This window comes from Acinonyx jubatus, chromosome B2 (genome assembly GCF_027475565.1).
Source record: "Acinonyx jubatus isolate Ajub_Pintada_27869175 chromosome B2, VMU_Ajub_asm_v1.0, whole genome shotgun sequence".
NCBI lineage: Eukaryota > Metazoa > Chordata > Mammalia > Carnivora > Felidae > Acinonyx > Acinonyx jubatus.
In genome coordinates this window covers 7,264,306-7,288,363 of record NC_069385.1, presented here as the reverse complement: position 1 = coordinate 7,288,363, position 24,058 = coordinate 7,264,306, and the positions used below count along the sequence as shown (strand labels likewise).

At 44.3% G+C, this 24,058-nt stretch overlaps 1 protein-coding gene and 1 long non-coding RNA gene across 3 annotated transcripts in view; one reads left to right on the top strand and one right to left on the bottom strand.

Annotated features, from left to right (window-relative positions):
* PRKN (parkin RBR E3 ubiquitin protein ligase) overlaps nt 1–24,058 on the bottom strand; it is a 1,330,206-nt gene that overhangs the window by 131,730 nt on the left and 1,174,418 nt on the right. The window lies entirely within an intron of this gene.
* On the top strand, nt 5,280–22,611 carry LOC128315759 (uncharacterized). Its single transcript, XR_008298840.1, has 3 exons — nt 5,280–5,971; nt 20,100–20,246; nt 22,277–22,611. It is a non-coding gene; the product is annotated as an uncharacterized LOC128315759 (long non-coding RNA).

Here is a 24,058-nt window from a genome sequence, read left to right as displayed (position 1 = left end):
CACATGGGGAGAAGATGACCATTTGATGATGAAGGCAGAGACTGGAGTGATGCATCTAAATATCAAGAAATGCCCAGAATCACCAGCAAACACCAGAAGCTAGGAGAAGCAAGGAAGGATTCTCCCCCATGGGTTCTAGAAGCATGGCTCTGTTGGTACTTTGATTCTGGACTTCTAGCCTGAAGAACTGTGAGACAACAAATTTTTGTTGTTTGAAGCCCCCCAGCTTGAGGTGTATTGTTGCAGCAGCCTTGGGAGACTCAGACACCAGGAAGACAGCATCCTAACAGACCTGCTCTGCACACCTGTCCCTCCTAGGTACCAGTCTACAGCCTCTGGCCGAGGGTCAGCCCACATGCTGAGGCAAGGAGGCCTTTTTGGCTGGAGGCCTGCAGGATGGACACTTCTCAGCTCCACCACGACCAAAATGGATCTTCAAGACAGGTAAGGAGGTACAGGAAACTTTGCCAAAGAGTTAAAGGTAGTTGTACCTCCCAAAGGCAGGTTCTGTGGGGAAAGGGGAGTGGAGAACAGGGTGTCCCCACCACAGGAAGCAGGAGTAACAGAACCATTCGGCTCACACAGAAGCACAGAGATTTCTCCTTCACGACAGACCTTTCTGGCAAAGGCTCTGCTCTTAGGAAAAAAAATTCTCGTTCTTCAGTCTTGAATGGAGAATAAATTAGGAGAGGTAAAAGAGGTGTATCGCTCTTCTTTGAGGATCTGTATTCACACTGAAAAGAATCAAGGCTACAGTTCTCTGTGTTTGCACTGAAAAGAATCAAGGCTGCGTTTGTCTGCAGTGGTTATCTATCTATCTATCTTTATTTTTTTAAATAAAATATTTCCCCTTCACAGGCTGAATACTTTGCAACACACAGTATTTCTGGTTGCTGCTGTTCACCCTCCTCTTTCAATTTGGAAGGCTAACTCAATGACCCCTTTCTATTTGACAGAATTCACATCAAAAGCCAATGAGATGAGGCCAGGAGTTTGCTTTCCCTGTTGTGAAGGTGGGAGGGGAACCAGCAGCGGTGATAAGTGGCTGTGATCCCTCCAACCTTTGCCAAGGTGAACCTCCTCCCACCCCCCTCACCGTGTCTCAGATAGAAATGCTTGTTTCTGATGTTTTTCAATTATTTTCACTTAAAAGAAATACTTTAATATATTTAGTTCAAATTGTGCGATGGTGATTATGCTCCTAAATCTGATTAAGAGACATGATAGAAGAAACCTTTGTTCCCATGAGGGGATATTTATCATTCAATAGATGGGTCAAATTTTCCATAGTAGGAGGATTCATATTATAAGCGTCGAGACTGCCTTCTTTCATTAGTTATTTATAAGGCTCTTATTAGACTGGTTAAATTCACACAGGAGAAAGAGAGAAGTTATTGTTAATCAATTTCTAATCTAATCTATCCATTACCTAGCTGATAAAGAATTAGGCTCACCAAAGAGATTTTGATTCAGACTGCAAATCACGGTCATGTTACTAATGACATTAACTGATAAGTGGAATGTTTCATTTTTTAAAAAATTAATGTTATGTTTATCACATTTCTTATGTCGTATCTCCTCAAAAGTCCTATAATAATTCCTCGCTCCATAGTAGATAAAAAAACAAACCGTGCCTGGGAATTCAAGTCTCCCTCCCAACACCACCACGTAATTAGCTTTGGTGGACACTAACGCTGCTCAGCCACAATTTCGGATCTCTGCTCCATGACAGGTCACAGGAGGATGGCCCTGTGTCACCCCTGTAAAGTCACATGGAGCCACGTGACTTGTTTGGCTGACAAAATGTGAACGGATCTGACATAAGTGACTTGTAGGCCAAAGCCTTTAGTTGCTGGTGTTCAACTGACCTTCTGTCCTTCGCCCCTGCTTCTGGGACTATGATGTTCAGGGTCCTGTGGTCACCACCAGGTGACCCCTGACTGGGAATGAGCTGGAGCAGAGCTCCCCACCAACCTGAGGGGACATATTTCACGAGTGAGGGATAAATCTTTTTTTTTTTTTTTAATGTTCATTTATTTTTGAGAGTGAGAGAGAGTGATAGAGAGCGAGTGAGCACAAATGGGGGAGGGGTAGATACAGGAGGAGACACAGAATCTAAAGCAGGCTCCATGCTCCAAGCTGTCAGCGCACAGAGCCCGATGCTGGGCTCGAACCCACGAACCGTGAAATCATGACCTGAGCCAAAGTCGGATGCTCAACTGACTGAGCCTTCAGGCGCCCCAAACCTTTGTTGTTCTAAGCCATGACAACTTTGAGGTTGGTTGTTACAATAACAGACATCAGTCTATACTAAGACATTAAGGATTTTTTTTTTCCTTTGAAGTTGTAGCAGCCAAATTCTACTTTTGAGTGAAATCTGACATGGAACACCTATGTATCATAAAAGCAGAGAGAGTCTCTGGAGGGGTGGGGTGTGGGGAGGTGGCAGGGGTTGGGGGAGGAGGGTGTGGTTGATGCCTCAGTTTCCATAAGCCCAAGTGGCTCATTGAAAACCAATGATCTAGTCCAAACAAATCTTTCCAAGTAAAGTTTTCGTCAAAAGGTCACCACTGGATCTCGACCTGCATGTATGTTTTGGTTTATTTGGGCCCAAAGTTTTAAAAGGCTACAAGCCAACATTTAAAAATTAGGAGACTACATATAAAGTTCTGAATTTCCCTTGATCAAGTGAAAAAGTAGGAAACCCAATCCCATGACTTCCTCCCAAGGGTCTCATCAGTTGCCCTTTGTCACTACACTTAGAGAGATTTCTGCCACATGTCCCTGTCAACAGGGTGAAAATGCAGACACCGAGGGCTGTGTTTTTCTCAAAGTCAAAGAAAGTGTGTTTCTTGGTGGAATGCATATTACTAAGTATTGAAATGAAAACTGAATTTACTAATGTTTTTTATCCCTTTTCTTATTCACTCCTGTTATGTGTTGTTTTTTCTCAGCTTTAGAAATTGTGACATCTCTTTAGTCCCTTACACATACTTCTATGGCGTGATTTCTGAAAATGCAGTTCCTGTACCACTTGGACCCAAGTCAGCTGGCATGCTTGTGAGACGCGCAGATTGTAAGTACCATTTCAGAGCAGGGAACCCAGCATTAGAGCAGGGAACCCAGCAATCTGTGCTTTTCATAAGCATCTCCTACTCCAAGACAACTCTTGGGTACGATAAAGTTGGAGAATTGTAGTAGTGCCCTTATCTGTGGGGGAAACATTTCAAGACCCCCAGGGGATGCCTGAAATTGTGGATAGTACCAAACCCCATATAAACTACATTTTCCCCTATGTATACATACCCATGGTAAGTTGATTTATAAATTGGGCACAGAAAGAGACTGTCAACAATAACTAACAATAAAGTAAAACACTTATAAAAATGCACTGTAATATGGGTTATGTGGATGCGGTCTTTCTTACACACAACATCTTATCGTACTCTCCTCTCCCTCCTTGTTGTGATGTGAGATGATAAAATGTCTACATGATGAGATGCGGGGAGGGGAAAGGCTCAGTTAGTTAGGCTACTGCTGACATTCCGACAGGGCATCAGAAGGAGGATCACCCTTTTCCCAACCATGGTTGACCGTGGGTAATGGAAACCACAGAAAGAGGTGAAGCGGGGGACCTGCCCTGTGGCTGAGGTAACCCCATAATCAGAGCCTACATTCTCTGAACTGATAAAGAATATTTATTCCCTTCTAGATTTAAGAAACCATTCAGGTAGTAGAATTTCAATGCTGTGATTTCTGAAATGGCAGACAGAAGCAGTGAAACAAAGTATTTGGAAGTACACCTGTTCTCCAGATTAAAGATGAGCTGAACATTAACACATCTTCTGAACAATACCCTCATTTCTCTTCTTCCTCAGTCTTGCTCATGCTGTACCATCATCTGCCAAAAGTCCTTTCTCCAGGTCCCTTAACTGAAATTTCACCCATCTTTAATATGAAAATGAACAATAATTCCTTGCTCTATCATCTAAACTTGGTTGTGTCAGAATTGTCTTTTTAAACATTTTAATAGATTTTGTTTTTCAGAGCCGTTTTATGTCCACGGCAAGGCAGAGCAGAATGCAGAGATTTCCCATAGGCCCCCAGACCCCACATGTGCACAGCCTCCCCTGGTATCTATACCCCCCAGCAGAGTGGGACATTTGGTACAAATGATGAGCCAATATTGACTCACCACAATCACCTCAAGTCTACAATTTACATTTAGGACTCACTCTTAGTGTTGTATATTCTCTGGGTTTTGACATATGTATAAAAATATGTACCTATCATTATAGTATCACACAGAGTGGTTTCACCCCCCCTAAAAGTCTCTGTGTTCTGCCCTTTCATCTACCTCCTCCAAATGCCCTGCAACTGATCTTTTTACTGTCTCCATAGTTTTGTCTTATCCAGACTGTCTTATAGTTGGAATCACACAGTACGTAGACTTTTCAGATTAACTTCTTTCACTTAGCAACATACACTTAAAGTCCCTCCATTTCTTTTCATGGCTTGAGAGGCTCATTTCTTTTTAACATTTAATATTCCATTGGCTGGCTGGACCACAGTTTATTTACCCACTCACCTACTGAAGGACACGTTGCTCGCTTCCGTGTTTCAGCAGTTGAGAATAAAACCACGTAAACATCCGTGTGCATGTGCAGGATTTTGTGTGAATATAAATTTTCAACTGAATTGAGTAAATACCAAGGAGGGTGATGGCTGGATTGTCCAGTAAGAGTATAGTTAGTTTTGTGAGACACTGCCCCCCCCCAAAAAAAAACGAAAAAAAAAACAAAAACAAAAAAACAAACAAACAAAAATCACACATCCTCGCCAGCATTTGTTGTCATTGTTCCAGATTTTGGCCATTCTAGTGGGTGTGTATCTAGTGGGTGTCATATCTCACCGTTGCTCTGATTCGCATCTCCCTGATGACACGTGATGTGGAGCATCTTTTCATAGGCTTATTTGCCATGTGTGTACCCCCTTTGGTGAGGTGTCTGTTAAGGCCTTTGGCCCATTTTGTAATCAGGTTGTTCATTCTCTTATTGTTAAGTTTTAAGAATTCTTTGTATATTTTGGGTAACAGTCCTCGATCAGATGTCTTCTTCCAACCTTTTTCTCCCAGTCTGTGCAAAGCTGTCCTTTTATGGTCGGTTTGTTTATGTCAGGAATCAGGTTCCAAACAAGATCCAGATGTTCATATGGTTGTTTGTCTCAAGTCTCTGTAATTTGTAACTGTCTCCTTTCCCTTCATCGTTCTATTCCATGCCTCTGGGATGCTGCAGCGACTGATCATTTGTCCTGTCTATTGTCTCACGTGCTGACCTTGTCCAAGGACCCAGTAGTTTCTTGAGTGCTGTCCTCTGGGTCCCTGAGGGTCTCTACATGAAGGTCAGGGGCTGGGCCACACGAGAAGTTCTTTAAAGTAACATGGCCTTGTCATAGCATGACTTCTCATCACGTTCTTCGGGAAGACAGAGAGCACATTTGCAAGATGTCACTGCTCTGGGGCAATGTTTGTCAGTGACACGAGAGAGTCTGCATGCTTTAGTTATGAGCCAAGTGAGATAACAATACCCTGATTATTGAATCATCTGGGCATAAAACTTATTTTTTGTAAATCATGTTAAAATGTGCTTATCACAGATGGCAGGAAACAACACTGAAGCGTGTTATCATCAGCCTCGTTGCTAAAGATGACCATTGTGCACTGTGCACTGTTCAAGTGTTCCTCATGTGTCAATTTATTGCATCCTCACCCTGTGAAGGTGCCACCACTATCCCCTTTTACAGCTGAGGAAACTGAGGCATAAGAAGATTACGTAACTGTAAAATAAGCCTGAACAATATTTCCTCTAAGCTCATGAAGAATTTGTGTAGAAAACCAGCAGCAGTTTGCCAAGCCTGCATCATCGATGGTAAAGGACCAGAATGCACAGAATGCCCCAACCAAAGTTAGGAGGTAAGCAAAGCCCTTCAGTACCCTAAGCTGATGCATCCCTACCCCTTCTCCTCCAAAGGAGCTTCACTGACTCTAGAATCTTTTCTGACATTTATTAGTTTTTTCAGGTTTATTTATTTTTGAGAGAGACACACAGAGAGAGCATAGGCAGGGGAGGGGCAGAGACAGACAGGGACAGAGCATCTGAAATGGGCTCCATGCTGACAGTAGAGAGCCCGATGTGGGGCATGAACCCATGAACCGTGAGATCATGACCTGAGCCGAAGTCGGATGCTTAACCAACTGAGCCACCCAGGCGCCCCTTTTCTGACATTTAAAGACATGAGATAATGTGCTCTGTTATTTCTATGCCCGGATCTGTGGGGATAAGAGTGATAAAAGAGTTCCCTGGAAGAGAGATACAGGGGGCACTGCCCCGAAGGCACTTGAGAATTTACAGAAAGGTAATAGTTATGACACAGAGTGTACTGGCTTACTAATGAGGACAGGACAGTGTTGGTAAGGGGAGTAGGTGGCCCTGACCCACCCAGCAGTGAGCAGGGAGAGGATGTTGGAACAGGTATGGGCAGTTGCTTTGGAACAGACAGACCCACTTCTGGACCGGAGTCCACTACATGGTCGTATGGGACGCCTGGAATGCCACTTAATCGCTTCAAGCCACATTTTCTTCATTTTCATTGTAGGAGCATATTACCTATTCATGAGTTTGTGGGGAGGATTAAGTTAGGTAACATGTATCAAACTTCTTAATCCGTGGAGAAATCCCATTATTTTGTGGTTGTTGAAGGAAGTATCCTGTGACCTTTAAGATGTATCTTCCTGCCTGAGGCAAACAACAGAGGTGTGGTATAAAGTGAAAATTGATTTCCCTTCGAGAGAAAGAAAATGGGATTGAGGAAAATCTTGACATCACTTGCAATCCGGGATGGGTTAAAAGCAGGTAGAATGGGGTGTGGCAAATGAGGTGCTGTTCTAGCACAGAGTATTGTATACTTTACTGACATCGTTGTGGAGATATTTTATCTTTTTGGAACAAGTTACAAAAAAAGTCTCCCATAGAAAAGCCAACACTTGCAAACAATATTGTTTGCTAGCTACTGTTCTTTCTATACGTTACATAGCTCATTCTCCCAACACACGGGGTAAGTACCAACTTTATTCTAAATAACCTTTGCCATCACGGAGCTAAGCTTTTTACATGTCTTAATTCATTTTACCACACGATGACCCCAAGAGGTGCAGACTCTAATTATCCCCACTTGACGGAAGGTTACGGAGGTTAGTGGACTGGCCAGAGTCCAGAACGACCATGTGGTTCAGCTGGGTTCCCAGGCAGGCGCTCTGCTTCCAGGGCCCGCTCTGAGAGCACAACACCTCTGGTGAAGTCCACATCAGAAATAGTCCAGCCTGATGGGACAAAGTGCTACTGTTGCTATCTTTTTAAAAAAGAATGTAAACATCATTCACTGCACCAGAGGGTGGCCACAATGCAAAGTCAAATGTGAGAGTTCTTTTAGAATTCACTGTTAGGAAAAGCTGGCTTCCCCTAAGGAGCTGGTAGGCTTTTAGTCTGATAATGGTAATTGTGTCACTACCCATGCTTCCTTTCTGCCTTGATTATTAAGATGTCCTGTGCTCAGTTTCAGCATCACAGGGGCCTTTGTGGTGGACAAAACCTGGATTTCCTCTTTGACTTACAGTGTATTGTTACTTTATCATGTTTATTCCTGTAGCATGAGAAAAAAATATCAATATGTTTTTGTGGCCATATCAATGACATGGTGATTTTTCATGTTTTAAGATGTCACAAGCTACAATATGATTAATAAATTAGGGGTGCCTGGGTGGCTCAGTTGGTTAAGCATCTGACTCTTGATTTCGGCTCAGGTCACGATCCCATAGTTGTGGGATGGAGCCTGGCATTGGGCTCTGAGCTGACAGCACAGGGCCTGCTTGGGCTTCTCTCTCTCCCTCTCTCTCTCTGCCCCTCTCTCCCCACTCATACTCTCTCTCTCTCTCAAAATAAATAAAATAAACATTAAAAAATAAATACATTAGATGCTTGAAGAAAGATCCAAAGAGTCTCAGGAAGGTTGGAAGAACGGGCTAACACTAACTGTATAGATTAAACGAATATGATTTAAAATCATGAACACAAAGTTACCTGCATGTGGGCAGTGCAAAGTCTGACCTCCTGAGGGAGAGCCTGGGGTAGGGCAGGGCTGCCATGGGAACCAGTCAGGGAATCTTCCACAGGACAGCCCCCTGCCATGCAAACCTTTCTCCAACTCCAAGGATCACTGTGATGAGCAGTCAGGAGTGGGGCACAGGCCTCAGGTGTGCAGGGAGGGAAAAGGGATGGAGAGCCCTCATTCATTCCACACCTATTGATGGAATTGCTCTCGTAAGTCAGGAGTTGATACTGGAGCCAACAGAACAGGCATCACGAACCTCCATCTACATTAACTGCAAACTCAACTGAAACCCAAAGTTAGTTGCCTAGTCAATGAATTTGTTAATGGATGCTTGTTGAACAACTGCTCTGGGCCAGCCCCTGGAGTGAACAGGGCAGTGGTGAGAGGGCCAAAGGCCAAGGAAGGGCTTCACCCCAGGATGGTGAAGCTGGGGCCCGGGACACGCAGGGGAGGCGCCCCCACTGAGTCCTGCTGGGAGGTGCCCGGAGCACAGTCAGTGCTGAGTGATGCCGACCAAGCAAGTGAAATGTGAATTAGTTATAAATTGAAATCCTTTTAGGTGACTCTGTTAAGACTGCTCCTGAATGCTAACCCCAGCAGGCTATTATTGGTCCGGAGTACAGAGTCAGGTCAGCCTGAGGAGCCACATTTTGAAGAGACATCAGCAAAGTGTCACCCATTCAGGCCGGGCGCCCCTGCAGAGCCACGACCAACAGCACAGGAAGCTGAAGGAAGGGCGGAGATTAAGGCTTCAGAGGAAAGGGACCCAAGAGAAGGACTTCAAGGACAGGTCTGCTCAGCTACTCAAGAAGCTTCCAGCAGCCCATCTCAGGCCAATGAGTAGAAGTTGCAGGGAGGGCATTTTGGCCTGTCGTCGGGAAAACTTTTTTATTTTTATCCATTTTTTCCAAATCACAATTCCTCCTAAATGACCTGAAGTGCCTGCCACTTAGTGGGATGCCTGTGTATGAACGGAGGTGTGTGGAGCCCCTCCAGGAACGTGCGGGAGGTTTGGCGACGCCCCTTAAGTTTCCTTTCAAGCTAAGATTCTGTGGCACCAAGAAGGCCCTGGTTAGGTGTGAATGAATTTTTGTCAGGTACCTGTTGGGCTTGGCATTGGGAAACCTGTTCATCTCTACGGAATGGAATCACCTGTCTGTTATCAAATGGTGACTGGGAGGGAGGTGGGTGGCCACCACCTATTATAACCTGCCTTGTCTTCTCGAAGCCTGAGTCCCACTGGTCAGGCCTCCAGGGCAAGTTGTGGGGTGGTGCTGAGTACAGCTGAGCTTCCCCTGGGCCCGAGAGCCCTCCCAATCTAGCCCACAGCCATCAAAGAGGGAGTCTTTCTTCTTTCAAACTCCTTCTCGCACACACTCTGTTCTCTTCCTGCCTTCAGCCCTTGTCTTTCCTCTGCTCCTAACGGTACAATGCCTGGTCGACAGTGCATTTTCTAACCATTTTAGCTGGTGTTTCATCTTTTTGGACCTCCGTGTTCATACTCACTGCAACCTTTTTACACCCCGTAGCGAAATGTATTTTAATAGTAGTTTTCCATGTGGGGCTGGCATTGTTCCTCCCATCTCCACCTGGAGACTGAGCTCCTTTTTCACCTTCGTAGGCTCTGTGCAAAACACAGGTTCTGCTACATAAATAGGTGCTCAGTACATAATAGTCGAGGAAATGAATGACCTACCTTTTCTGACACCTGAGACTGCTTGTCTATATTCTTATTTTTGGTAGTGAAAGTTTCTGATAAAATGTATCCATGGAAACACTTCACTAACAGAAGGATTCCATGTTCGGCATCAAAGCGGTACCATTTTTTAAGTGCCACCGCAGACTAATAACTGTTAGTTTGCAATCACTGACTGCAAAAGAAATGATTGCATGAATATCTGAGACTCCAGGTATTAATTCAATAGCAAAAAAAAAAAAAAAAAAAAAAGAAAGAAAGAAAGAAAGAAAAGAAAGAAAGAAAGAAAAAGTGTGTGTCCTTATGGTCTGGTTTCTGATGGCTAGGAGCTGATGTGTACTTGATTTTGAATACCCTAAAATCAGATTCAAGAACTTCTATAATTCCATAGACTCAAAGGAATAGATAATGCCCACAGAGGTCATCTGGCACACATTCCTGCCCCTGGGCAGGGATGTAAAGCTACTTGTGGACTCTCTATCTTTAAAAACCCTGTATCGGGGCGCCTGGGTGGCTCAGTCGGTTGGGCGGCCGACTTCGGCTCAGGTCATGATCACGCGGTCCGTGAGTTCGAGCCCCGCGTCGGGCTCTGTCCTGACAGCACAGAGCCTGGAGCCTGTTTCAGATTCTGTGTCTCCCTCTCTCTCTGCCCCTCCCCTGTTCATGCTCTGTCTCTCTCTGTCTCAAAAATAAATAAATGTTAAAAAAAAAAAAAAAACCCAACCCTGTATCAAGGAGAATAGATGTGAGAACTCTTTCTACCTTGGAAACGCTTTTCCTAAGGGGCAGTCCTTAGGGACAGGAATGGTCCTGACATTCTCCGCTCCACGTGGTGCAAACTTCTCTCCTGCTATCTTGTAAGACCATTTCCAACTGCTCTGTCCTCAGCAGACCAAGAGAACATTGGTCAGCATCATCCATATAATATCCTTTAATACACTGAGGAAATTCACTGGGGCTTCCTTTTTCCTCAGACTTACTAAGCCCAGGTCCTCAAGCCTATCCTCACAGACCAATTTTACAATTCTTTAATCACGTGAATAATTTCCATCACTCTCAGATGAATCATTTCCAATCCATCTACAGCCATTAATTTTTTTTTGTTTGCCCCAAATTAAGTGCTAGGGTGATGCGGCAATGACTGGAGCTAAGAATAGGAGAAGGGTTTCTGCAGTTCTTGGATGTCATAATTCCATGACAACATCACAGAAACAGTTGGCATTTTCCTTTTGGTAAGAAGGCCCAAGTGCTGGCTCAGCAACTGTTCCTTGGCAACTCCACATTCTGGATCTTTCTCAGCAGTGCTTGAGAAAAAATATTTAGTCCCAGTATTAGCTGTTCACTTGCCCATTCAGAAAGAAAATGGTCTGTTAGGAGACCAGAAAGAATGACAGAGCCTCTAAAAGAGAGGTAGCCAACTCCAAGGTCTTTGGAGCCAGTCAGGGAACTGGGGGTAGGGTGGGTGGCAGGTTGGGAAGGTGGCAAATTCAACACCCACACTGCTTCGAGGAGGGGCTCCCACTTCACCTGTAGTGGAGTTTTTTTTTGTTTTGTTTTGTTTTTTTAACACAAGAATGCCCATCCATTGTAGCAAGAGCCTGTTTTTTTTTTTTTAAGAGAAGCTATAAATTTATATTTTTAAAGTTAAACATTCCCATTAAAAATGATAATTAAAAAACAAAAATGAAGCCATTGTGTAGCCCAAGCCTGGGTGGGCCTTAAGACACATGTCTGCAGGCCTGGTTTTGCCAAGGGCTCTTGGATTCATTCCCTTGCCAGGATAGGAATACTCTACCTTCCTTACTATTTCTGTAATAAATGTTTGAAGACAAATGCCTCACCAAGAGATATATTCTTTGCACATAAATACTTTCCTAAAAGTGTGTTTTATTTGTTAAAATTTTTTTAATGTTTGTTATTGTTGAGAGACAGAGAGAGAGAGCAAGCAAGTGTGAGTGGGGGAAGGACACAGAGAGGGGGAGACACAGACTCTGAAGCTGGCTCCAGGCTCTGAGCTGTCAGCACAGAGCCCGACGTGAGGCTCAAGTTCAGGAACTGTGAGACCAAGACCTGAGCCGAAGTTGGACGCTTAACCGACTGAGCCACCCAGGCGCCCTCCACCCGACCCCCAACAATGTGTGTTTTACAAGCAGATTTTAAAGGAAAGGAACTTAAACTTTTCACTCTCTAGTGATGGTATTCTAGATGTGGTGGCAGCTGAAAAGGATACAAATCCATGGAGATGAGCCTTCCTTATGCTTCGTGATAAATCCACTGTCACAGCATGTTGAGATATTATGGGGTAGGGAGCTGTGTCTGAGAGCTTAGACTTAAGTTTTTCTTTCAAGTTAATCAAATGTGAGGCCAACACACCAAAGGCCAAACTTATTGAAGAAATGTACCCATTTGTGTTTAGTTTCCTAATTTTCAAACCCAGCAGGTTCCCTTTATTTACAAAGGTTGGTCTAAGATAGAGTTCTCGGTGTAGAAAAGCAATTTAACCAAAATGCTTTCCCCTAATTACACAGCACAGCTATTTGCATAAATAACCAGCCTGGGTATTCAGGGACCCAGAGAGTCAATGCTATTAAAGCACAAGTTATATTTTTGATAACTTTTTTAGGTTTAAAAAAATTTTTTTTAATGTTTATTTATTTTTGAGAGAGAGACAGAGCCAGAGTGTGAGCAGGGGAGGGGCAGGGAGAGAGGGAGACACAGAATCCAAAGCAGGCTCCAGGCTTTAAGCTGTCAGCACAGAGCCTGACACGGGGCTTGAATTCACGAACTGCAAGATCATGACCTGAGCCAAAGTCAGAATCTTAAATGACTGAGCCACCCAAGTGCCCCTGTTTTTGATAACTTTTAAGAAAATGATAGCAAGACAAGAGTTCACAGTTTCTAGTTCTCTAAAAGGAAATGATAGAGGATGTAATACTATGTCATTTGGGTTAAATGTCTCAGAGAGAGATTCCTCTCCATGGAGAAGTGGGTTGAAAGCAGGCTCCCGTTCCTTGTGGCCACTGTTGTAGGGGAGGGTATCAGTCATGCCGGTGCCGAGTCTGGATAAAGGAAAGAATTTTTGTTATGTCAAAGAAGCCAGTCCAGACATGATTTTCCTCTACTAATATGGAAAATGCTAGTTTTAAAGAGGCCACCGATCTTTTGTTTACTGTAGAAAATGAAGTAATTGCTTCGGATAATGGACTCCAACTCTAACAAAGGACAGTTTATCTTAAAATTTGATAAGACATTTCTCACATATTGATAAACAGTGACATCGCTTGCCAGGAAGGAAAATGAGTGTTCTTTGTAGAGATTTTTAAAAACAGGTGAGACAATCCCTCAATGAGACTGGCTCGGAGGCTTGAATCTCTACTTTGCAGGAGGAGCTCAACTGGTTGGATTAGAAGGGGTGGTGTAAGTTTAAAAAAGAAAGGAAAATGAAAACATACTAGCCTCCTTTCCCCCCCTATACACGCATAGTTCCGATGATGTAAATTTTGGCAACACGATGATGCTTGGCATTTATCCATTTTCCCTTTCAGTAGAAGATAAGCTCCATAAGGTTTAGGATTGTTGGCGTAAACTGGGAATGAGTTCCTCTATTTCTAGACTCCCAGGTAATTGGCAATGAGGGTGAAGAAAATAAGCATTATGAAGGATGAGCAGGAAACTAATTCATCTTTCATGGACTTTGTAGCCATATCTGACATGCTGGCCATTCCTGTGAAGGTTTTCAGTCCATGACAACTGACTGGACACGTTAGGAATTACAGTCATACTGTCACTGATCTATTCAAGCACACCAACCCCCCATGCCATGAACAAATAACAACACAGGACTGCCTAAGTGACCAGACAATTCTTCAAAGGAGTATCACTACGTGGCTGCTTTCCCAGGCCAGGGGTCAGGCTGAAAAAGCTACAACCTGGGCAGCAAGTTGCCAGGTTACTGCGGGACATAAGTGGCAGATGGGTTGATCTTGGAAGAAAAAAAATCTGCCAACTGGCACGGAAAACATTAGTCTGGGAGAAGCATGTCTCACTTTGGTGAAGACGGCTCCTGCAGTTCCATTCATCACACCCCAGAAAGCGGGGGCTTGCTGTGCGAGTTCAGTGGCAACTCATGTCTCTGTTTTTCCCAACACACACACCCATGGGTGCCCACACTATACCCTCATCTCTGCACGCAGGCTCCCCCGTCGAGGGCCAATGTGCCAGAGTAAGGTCGGAGCTTGATGGGAATGAGGAAGCAAGTGTACTCAATTTCCTTGAGGTCAGTCGAGAAATGGAGAGAGATCCATGAAGGATAACATTATTAAACAGTAATAAGGGTGGTTTAGTCACTTTTAGTAATTAAAAAAAAATACTCGAAGAGCCCTCTGAATGCTGCAAACATGATAAACTAGCACATCCCAAACCCAGAAAAATGGTTTAAAACAACTGGAAGAAAGTGACCAGTCATCAAAACTAACTTCCATGGGAGTCGAATGAAAGCACGAAGACGCTTTGTCCAGAAGGGAGGCTTTGAGGAATGGCAGATCAGTGAGACTTACTCTAATAAAAAATCACTGGTATTGCTATGAAAATGTAAGTAATCTCATGCCAAGAAAGAGAAGTACTTGACAAGCCATCAGAAGGGCCACCTGGTGGTAAGGACGACACATCTGTCTACGTTTCCCACGGTCCTCATGATAGGCTTCCTTGGGTTCACCATCTTGATTAGAATTTCAATAGTAATGGCCCAAAGAACAAGGATTCCCTGGCAGACAGGAGCCTCACTGTCCGCTGGTCAGCTCTAGGCCCCATTCTGAGGTGCCCCATGCTCCTTCAAGCCTACCAGCCTTACTCCTCCTGATATCCTGAGCTAGGCTCTGTCGCCTGCCCGCTGAAAGGACCCCTGGGGAGTCCATCCAGTCTCACTTGTTGCTTCAGCCACTTTTGGTTAATTCTGGCACAACCTAAACAAACCTTTATTTTACCTCTGGAAGGAGAGGCTCCAGGAACTGTGATCTTCTCTAAAGCGGAGGCTTGTTTCTCTGTCATCTAATGATCTCAGCACATTATTTTTGGCAAATTAGGATCTTGGGAACTGTGAACAATGTGTGATTGGAAGAATGCATGAGTGAATGAATGGATCGATGAAAGAGAAATGAAGGAACAGAGACCTTCCATTCTCCCGTTTCTGCAAAGTAGAGGCATGTATTCAACTGGGCAAGGACGCCTTGGGTTTGTTGCACATGAAGGCATTGGATGCTGAATGTCACCCGAACCTTGGGTACTAATATAAATAGGGCCTGGGCTGCACAACAGGGTCAGACCACATAAGTCTAGGAAGGAGACTCTGAACAGGTTTGGGGCCAAAGTTTTATCAGGGGGTGGGAGGGGTTATGGGCCTAAGGGGTTAAAGGGGGGAGGGTAGGAAAACAGAATAATACCTGGGTAGGTTATTTTGGGGATGAACGTGAGCAGATCCAAATGCAAGGGACAAGGATGAGAGCAATGAGAGAAGAACCTATATTCTGAGGACCTGCATCTCTGAACGGGCTGTCGAGGCAGAGGTGATAGAAGAGGAGGAAACCAGGTGGGCAGGCAAGTCTCTGTGATGCTTAGCGCTGCTATCAGGGACCCTATTTTGAAGACACTGGGTCCAGGAGAAAGGGACTCTGCTACTAGAGATTAGAAGGAACACTTTGTCACTGGGGGACCCAGGAGGTCAGGAAGGATCTGGTTAAGGGAGAGCGGGTCGGGCAGGACGCACACCTTAGTGGGTGAGCAGAAACCACAGCTCCTCAGAACTGTTGCTGGGGAGGCCACGTCGCTCCTTCAGCCTCCCTTGCACCCGAGGATGAGAGGGGCCTGAGGTCTCGGGGAGGTGAGCTTTACCTGGCAGCCGGGCCAGGTAAAGATAGACCAGGGAAAACTCCATCAACACAAGATGCACAGAAGCCATTCCACACAGGTTTACTCCCTCATTAAGCAAACGTGTGTTGTGTCTCTGCGGTATTCTTTAAATTGTGTTGTTAAAGCATAAACTGACAACACTGGTATATCCCGTTTTTATTGTTACACTTTCGTCCAACTTCATTTACTGAACATCTATCGCATCCACGGTGCCGGGGAGACAAATGTGCTCCTGTTTTCCTTCTGTGTTTTATAAGGAAATTACAAAACAGCATTATAGATGGTTAATAATAAAAGGAGCCAAAATGCCTATAGTGCCACCATGTTAACCCAATAATATTCTGTAGTCTGCATTTCCTGTGAGTTTTATCCATACACATACATTTTAATATAGTTGTATTCATAGTCAATATAATGTTGTGGGGCTTTTTCTCTTACCGCTACGTTGCCTTTAGAGGTGATTCCTATTTTCCTATGCATTTAGTTGGGGGGTGCCTAGGCCATGGCAGTCAGGATTTCAGCTTTTAAAAGAGAATCATTTAAAATGAGGAGCAAATTGTATTATTTCATTTGTGTTTCATTTGAAGCAATACTTCATTGGTCTGCCGTAGTAAGGAAAGGGTATTCTCTCTAGTACTGATTTGAGTATGGAATAAATGTAGATGAAATTAAAAGATCACATTGCCAGTTTGAGACTTTTGAGACTTCTACATACTCATCAACTGCTTATAAATTGGATGGCACCTACTTACTAATAACTGGTTAGCTCTCACCTTGACAGGACTTAAAATTCTTCTCATGTGATTTTGGCCAATGAAAATTACAACCGTTTAAGTACAATCACCTGGTATAGCTAGATATTTAAGGAAAAGAAAAAAAGGCTAATGGCTTTTCACACATGCACTGAGAAAAATTAATAACCTGATAATCTCTGGCAAAGGAGATCATTTTTTCTCCCTCTAAGACGGTGAAGTTCAACATTATGTGATTTATCTCAATGGCTTGCAAGAACTGCACGTAATGATTAAAAATAACCATCAACTGAGCTTTTAAGAAGCTTCATTTAGGTACTGCTAATGGAGTACTCATATCACTTTACTCCACATGACCTTAGACCGGTTCATTACCGGCATTTTAAAGATGTTACTTTAAGAAGAAAAGTGCAGAAACATGATTCTTGAAAAAGCTGTCATTTCAAAGGATGCATTTATTATGAAAGTCGAGTTACTGCTTTTAGGAAGTTATTCTCATTATATATTTCATTCTAAAAAGTCACATTGAGTCCACAGGTTTAACAATTTGTTTTTTTTTCTCATTAATGAAAAACATGTACTATTGAGTTTAGAGTACTAGTGTTGATTTCAATTGGAGTGATGTTGAGCAGACAGACCTTCTAATAGTCGGCCTTGGGAAAGTCCTACTCAGAACACGTAATTCTGCCAGCAACATGGGAGCCAAATGGTCATTGCCTTCTTTTATCCGGAGAGCACATTTTCAGTCACCAACGTGTGATTGTCCAGGGTGAGTGTAGTTGGCTGGGGCAGAGTTCCATGTGATTGATGTATTTATTTAGTCCATTTGATCTGACAAATCTTTATGGATCTGGGGGCAGCAAGTTGATCTAGAATCACCAAATTTTGTTACTATAAGTTGATATCACTGTGCATCATAGCCGCTGAAGCTTTTGGTCTTATGGATTTTGGTTTTGGTGAGCACCCAGCCGCACAGTGAAAAAATGGAATCAAGAGTGGGGGTCTGGCAGTTACACACATCCACACATGTGATCTGATGACACAGAGCTATATGCATACATGCTAAGGAGGCCAGTTTCATGGTTTTGATATCCTACTGTAGTTTTGAAAGATGTAACCAGCGGGGGGAAATGGGTAAACCTTACCTGGGACCTCTCTGTATCAGCTTTACAACTTCCCGTGTATCTGTGATTATTTCAAACTACGTGCAATCTAGAAGATAATTCTTTCCCCAGGGAGACTGAAACTTCTAGAAGTTGGTAGCTCGGTGGCTTCGAGCTGGAGGGAGTTTGGGCTGTATGATTTGGGATCTCCAGACACCAAAAAGTAAAGCCACTGGATGGGGCCCAGGTGGACGTGGGGACACTCACTGCCTCATTCACCGACAGCTGAGCAGTGGGGCGGGAGAGGCCCCAGCGTGAAGGCCCCATTGGTCTGGCCCCCGCCCCACGGGTGTGGCTACCCTCAGACACTGTCAGGGGCCACTCAGCCCTGCTGCCCACGAGTGTGAGCACCTACTGTCCACTGAGTGGAATGAAGCGCCCTGGGCCTGGTGCACAGGAGAAGGGCCCAGAAAGGAGAAGGGCATGTGGCCTCAAACGGCACAGGGAGGCCCAGCTGGGCCTCTGGGGTGCCAGGCGCTACCTCCACTTGTGAAGACAGGGTGCTCTGGGTAAGAGGGGAACCCAAACGACAGTCTCAGACTCGCAGCTGCCCCTGCCCGTCCCCACTGCTTTCTGGGAAAGAGGGCTGCTGGTTCTCTGCCGGCATCGCGTCCTCATAGCCACATGACCCGAACCCAGCTTCAGCTCAGTCAGCCTCCCCGGAGAGCAGATGGCAGGCCTTGTGCCTGTTATGAGGTCCCCCAACCCTTTCTCTGCTGGGATTCAGCCTCCTGCATGGCAGGCACTGTGGCCCCCCCGGCTCTTCCGAGCACCCCCACCTACCCTCAGCACCCCCGGCAGGTGCCTTGAACAGAACAGGCACCCAGGAATATTAGCCAAATTGAAGCAGATGGAAAGCAGCTCTTAGAGCAGTGAGGCTGTGGGAGAGGGAGTTTGAGTGCGAGAAAACTTCTGTCACACAAATGCCTGAGTGCACACACTTTGAGAACCACACTCGCTTCTGGATGCAAGCGAAGGAAAAACTCCTTCCCCGGAGACCTCAGAGATGCAAATGTTTACAGCTCAATCCACCAGCAGGATACGAGGACAGCAAGCCCCATGCCAAGGTTTTGCTTTGGGAGTGGAGGCTAAGTGAGGGGGGTGGCACTGCTAGTGAAGAAAGGGAAGGTGTAAGACCCTGGGGACAGGGGGTTTGCCTCTCCCCGCTGGGAGGGAAGACAGGTAGAAGGGAGGTAGGTGAGCGTGCAGGTTGTGGCTCTGGGCAGCATCTGGAAGAAGGATGGGAGTTTGGATGGGGATGTGTTCTACCAGGGAAAGACTGAGCGGTGGCCTCGTTTGCTGAGACACATACTACCTGTGTGAAACTCGACCTACAGGGACAAGAGATGCCTGGCTGCCCGTGGCTGGGTCTTCCTGCCTCTTCAGTTCACGTCAGGTCTGACACTGTGCAGGACACAGGGATGAGGCTGCTCGTATGCAACACACCCAGTGATGAACCTGTTGCTGCTCAAGGTTCATCCCCAAATCCTGCTCACCTTAAAGATTTCCCCCAGCCTGGTGGGTGTGCAAACTGATGCAGCCACTCTGGAAAACAGTACAGAGGTTCCTCAAAAAATTAAAAATAGAACTACCCTACGACCCAGCAATTGTACTACTAGGTATTTATCCAAAGGTTACAGAAAATGCTGATTCAAAGGGGCACATGCACCCCAATGTTTATAGCGGTGCTATCCACAATAGCCAAATTCTGGAGAGAGCCCAAATGCCCATGGAGTGACGAATGGATAAAGGAGATGTGGTTTATATACAATGGAATACAACTTACTGATCAAAAAGAATGAAATCTTGCCATTTGCATGAACATGGATGGAAGTAGACTGTATTATGCTAAGTGAAATAAGTCAGGGAAAGACAAATATCATATGATTTCACTCATACGTGGAATTTAAGAAACTCAAGAGATGAAACATAGGGGAAGGGAAGGAAAAATAAGATAAAAGAGAGAGGGAGGAAAACGATAAGAGACTCTTAAATACAGGGAACAAAGTGAGAGTTGCAGGAGGGATGTTGGTTGGGGGGTTGGGATAAATGGGGGATAGGCATTAAGGAGGGCACTTGGGATGAGCCCTGGGTGTTTATGCAAGTGATGGCTCACTAAATTCTACTCCTGAAGTCATTATTACACTATGTGTTAACTTGGATTTAAAACAAATGAACAAACAAACAAACAAACAAACAAAAAAACAAAAGATCTCCCCCCAGCCTGATAGGGCCATCTTCCTTTCCCATCTAGAAGAAAATATTATTAGGATGTCTCTGAATGATGAGAGGTAGAACTCTCTATTAAAATGCAGATACATATGACTCAGAAGAAAGGGCACTAAGTTTGTCTTCCAGACTTCGCTTATTGGTCTAGTAACATTGTTTGAGTATCAGAATATTAATGTTTCTCCCTAGCAACTTGGGACCACCCAGAATGAAGTGATGTGCTGACAGATTGGCTGGATTCAGTATGCGCAGACCCAGGTGGGCTGCAGGTCAGGAACAGCACGGGGAGAGCAGGTAACTTGAGAGAGCACCATCAGAGGGAAGAAGTTTAAAAAGGTATGTGCATATCTTGCATATGTTCCTTTATAATTTTGCATAAGATAAGCCACCATGATATACTCAAAGAAGATTCCCACACATGGCAGAATAAGAATTTTGAAATTTAGCCATCGCTTTTGTGGATTATCTTGTTCTCATAGTAGCTTGGAGAATCCAGAGGAAACAGAGTGGTGGCCTTCAATGAGCTCTCGATCTTAGTCTCCTGCCCTCCCCCAGGAGTGGAATAAGAACACAAGGCCAATCCATTTGAAACCACCTTGAATAGAATGGGGTTTGGTACCAATGGGAGGGGATTTAGTAAAGAGAAAAACCACCTAGGTTGATTTAATTCTTTGTAAGGAGGAGTGACAGGCACAGTCGAAAGGGGGGGGGGTGGATGCAAGTAGGGTGGTGGGAGGGGCAGAAGCAGTGGAGGCAAAGCCAAGTACTGATCTCGCCAGGAAAGACTGGCCATGACTCGTGCTGTTGCCGTAGGTAGGTGCACAGTTTACAGGCCATACTTAGGGGCACCAATGACACATTTTTAAAGAAGGGTTATTTTTTTTTATTTTTGAGAGAGAAATAGAGCATGAGTGGGTAGGAACAGAGAGAGAGGGAGAGAGAGCATCCAAACAGGCTCTGCACTGTCAGCACAGAGCCGAACACGGGATTTGAACTCACAGTGAGATCATGACCTGAGCAGAGATCAAGAGTCAGACGCTTAACTGACGGAGCGGAGCCACCCAGGTGCCCCTCCAATGACACATTTTTAAAGATGAGTCAAAACCCTCAAAATAATAATCGCTTCTTTAGTCTAACATATTCTATGGTGAGGGAAAAAATCTGGCCACACCTGAACGTTAGCAATTAGCTAAACATCAACAGAGAAGATAATAGCTAAAGTTGCCCTACAACTTTTGGTTCTGGGTCTTATTTAATTGGTGACTTGGAAAACATCTCTGAAAGTAGGCTCATGAATTTACAGATGGCTCTTCAAAATACCTTGATTACTGTAAAAAGAGGAATCCAATGTTTAATGTCAGTTTAGCTTATGAGAGTTTAACTTATTTGTCTTCCCCAAAATGAAAATGTAGGCGAGAACATTGTACATAAAGGCTACAGAAACTCTTCACAGCCATCTTTGTATTGCTAATACACAGCCTAGTATCAACTGCTGATCAGATAGCCTAGTCTCTGACCCACAGTCTGCAAATGCTTGTCAAAATTGTAAGGTGTAGTCAGTTACAAAAAAGATGATTGGGCATTATAACCAATCAAGTAGTGTTTACTGACCTCTTTTATTATGAGTGCAATTGCTTATTAAACCTTGGACCCAAATGAGGTAGTTCTCCGTAGGACCTCAAAGTGGAAACAGGCATGAGCATTGATGCTTAGGAGACAGTGCTGGAGGAGGGGGTGAGTCTCTGGTGGGTTGATGAAGTAGGAGGCCTCTGGTTCCAGACAGAATGATGAGTAAGAGAATGACAAACAGTGGCTGCCTATGAACAATTTATTATTCATTTGCCTAAACATATTCATTTTGTAGCATGGAAGAATGTACTTTTCATTTCAAAGACTTTGTTACTGATCCATCTTTAAGGTCTGACAAATTTTGTACTAACGTCCCATAAAAATCATCCAGAAATTCAGTTGCACAAAAGAGTGCATTAAAGACATAGTAGTTGTCCTGGGGAAGCTCTCTTTCTTGTTGAGTATTAAACATGCCATTTTTATATTTGAACAAAAACCTAAATAATCCGCCTTCAGAGACATGGGCATTACTTCTAACTGTGTGCCTAGTACAACATCACTGCCATATTTTAAAGCATGCTGGATTTTCCATGAATGGTAAGACCGCAATGCTTTACCATGCACATTTCTAATCTGCATGCTCTGAGGGCAGGCGGTGGTGGCTGATGCATCCACGGCCCATGTGGAAAGTCTGCTCCATTTCTGGAATATCAGGCCTCTCAGGCCGGTTACTAGGGCCATAAAGATCTTTCCCATCAGAGCCAAGGTGACCATTCCTTGCTCATTTGACATTTCAGGACAAGCCCCCATGGCACACAGTGAACATGAACTTGGTGTCTGGTCATTGCTCTTGACGTCTGGTTGAGAACTAGTCATTGAACATGCACTCTAGCAGAACCATCATGCAAGTGGGCACCTTGGATTAAATGAGCTTCATTCAAGAAAATAACGTCATTGGGCTCAGACAGTGATGCAGAAGGGATGTGGAGAGCACGTATCGTTAGGGTGTTTGTACGTAAGCTCTCCTTGAGGAGGTGCTTTTGAAAACACTGAGTTGACTTTAAATGTGATATTCAACCGAACGTCTCCAAATTGTGCTGCCTCCCCAGGGCATTAAAAAAATCCATTCATAGTGTGTTTGTTGTTGTCAGAATGTCTATCATGAAGCCCAGGCTGTGTGGAGGGCTGGCTCTCCAAGACAGCAATGCCAGGCCTGTGGGGACGAAAAGGAGAGGGTTGAAGATGGACGTGTGCTGCCTTGTTGGCAAGTGGTGGGGACAAGTGAGGCCATGGATCAGTGAGATTTTCCATTAAATCAAGAAAAACACAACTTGCCCCTAACATCACCTCTGATGGCTTCTTAGACCAGCTGCTTCCCTGACGCCCTACTGAGGAACAAATTGCTTTCCTAGCAGGACATTTGGACACTCTTGCATTAATAGATATGGATCCCAGCATGCCGAGCCAAGCGAGAAGGCAATTTAATATGAGCAACACTGTCATCTCAATTTAGGACAACAGCTAGGATGCCCTACAGGGCTGTGCAACAGCTTCTGGAAGTACACCACATAAGATATTCTCACTCTCTTAAGGCTACAGAAAGCTGGTATTTCCAGTAAACAGTCAGACCAAGGATAATGGGAACTGTGATGCAAAGATGACAGGCACGTTACATTTTTTGTGAACGTCAGTCCCAATTCAGGGGGCTGTCACTTCCGCAGGGAGCCGAGGCCGAGTCTAGAGGACCTCATCTGCACCCCAATGTTGTCACTTGGACACAGGCAAAAATGCCCAGAGATCCCAAATAAATAAAGGAACGGGTGACGCTAGATGGCAGATGGCATATATTCAGGTCTGAGGGCATTTCCATGTTCTAATCATCAGGCTTGCTTATGTATCCCTGCTGCTGTGCACACAAAATCAAACCGGGGCCCTTGTGATTTGCCTCTCATAACACCAGGTTGTGTGTGAGACACAATATTTTGCTGTTTTTCTTAATACTCTAAACACATCATGTATTGGTACATGCTTTCATAACGGTTTCTACTTTATTTTCACTACAATAATTACATGGCTGAATCCTATGTATATAGTATGCCAAGATGATATATATCTATATATCTATCTATATCTATATCTATATCTATATCTATATCTATATCTATCTATCTATCTATCTATCCACACACACATACATACATACATACTTTTAGAGACAGAGAGAGTGAGAGCATGTAAGCAGGGGAGGGGCAGAGAGAGAGAGGGAGACACAGAATCTGAAGCCGGCTCTGCATTGTCAGCACAGAGCCCAAAGTGGGGTTGAATCCCATGAACCGTGAGATCATGACCTGAGCCAAAACCAAGAGTCAGATGTTTAATTGACCAAGCCATCCAGGCACCCTGCCAAGATTATATTTTTGACAAGAATTATCATAATAAATTAGCTTCAAGTGCAACTTTCAAAATCCGGAGGTAACTAAGTTTTCATGATTTTTTAGCAATAGCCACTGATGACACCAGTTTATGCTGAGTCCATATACAAATTCAGAAGAAAATACATGCACATGTAACAAAAATAC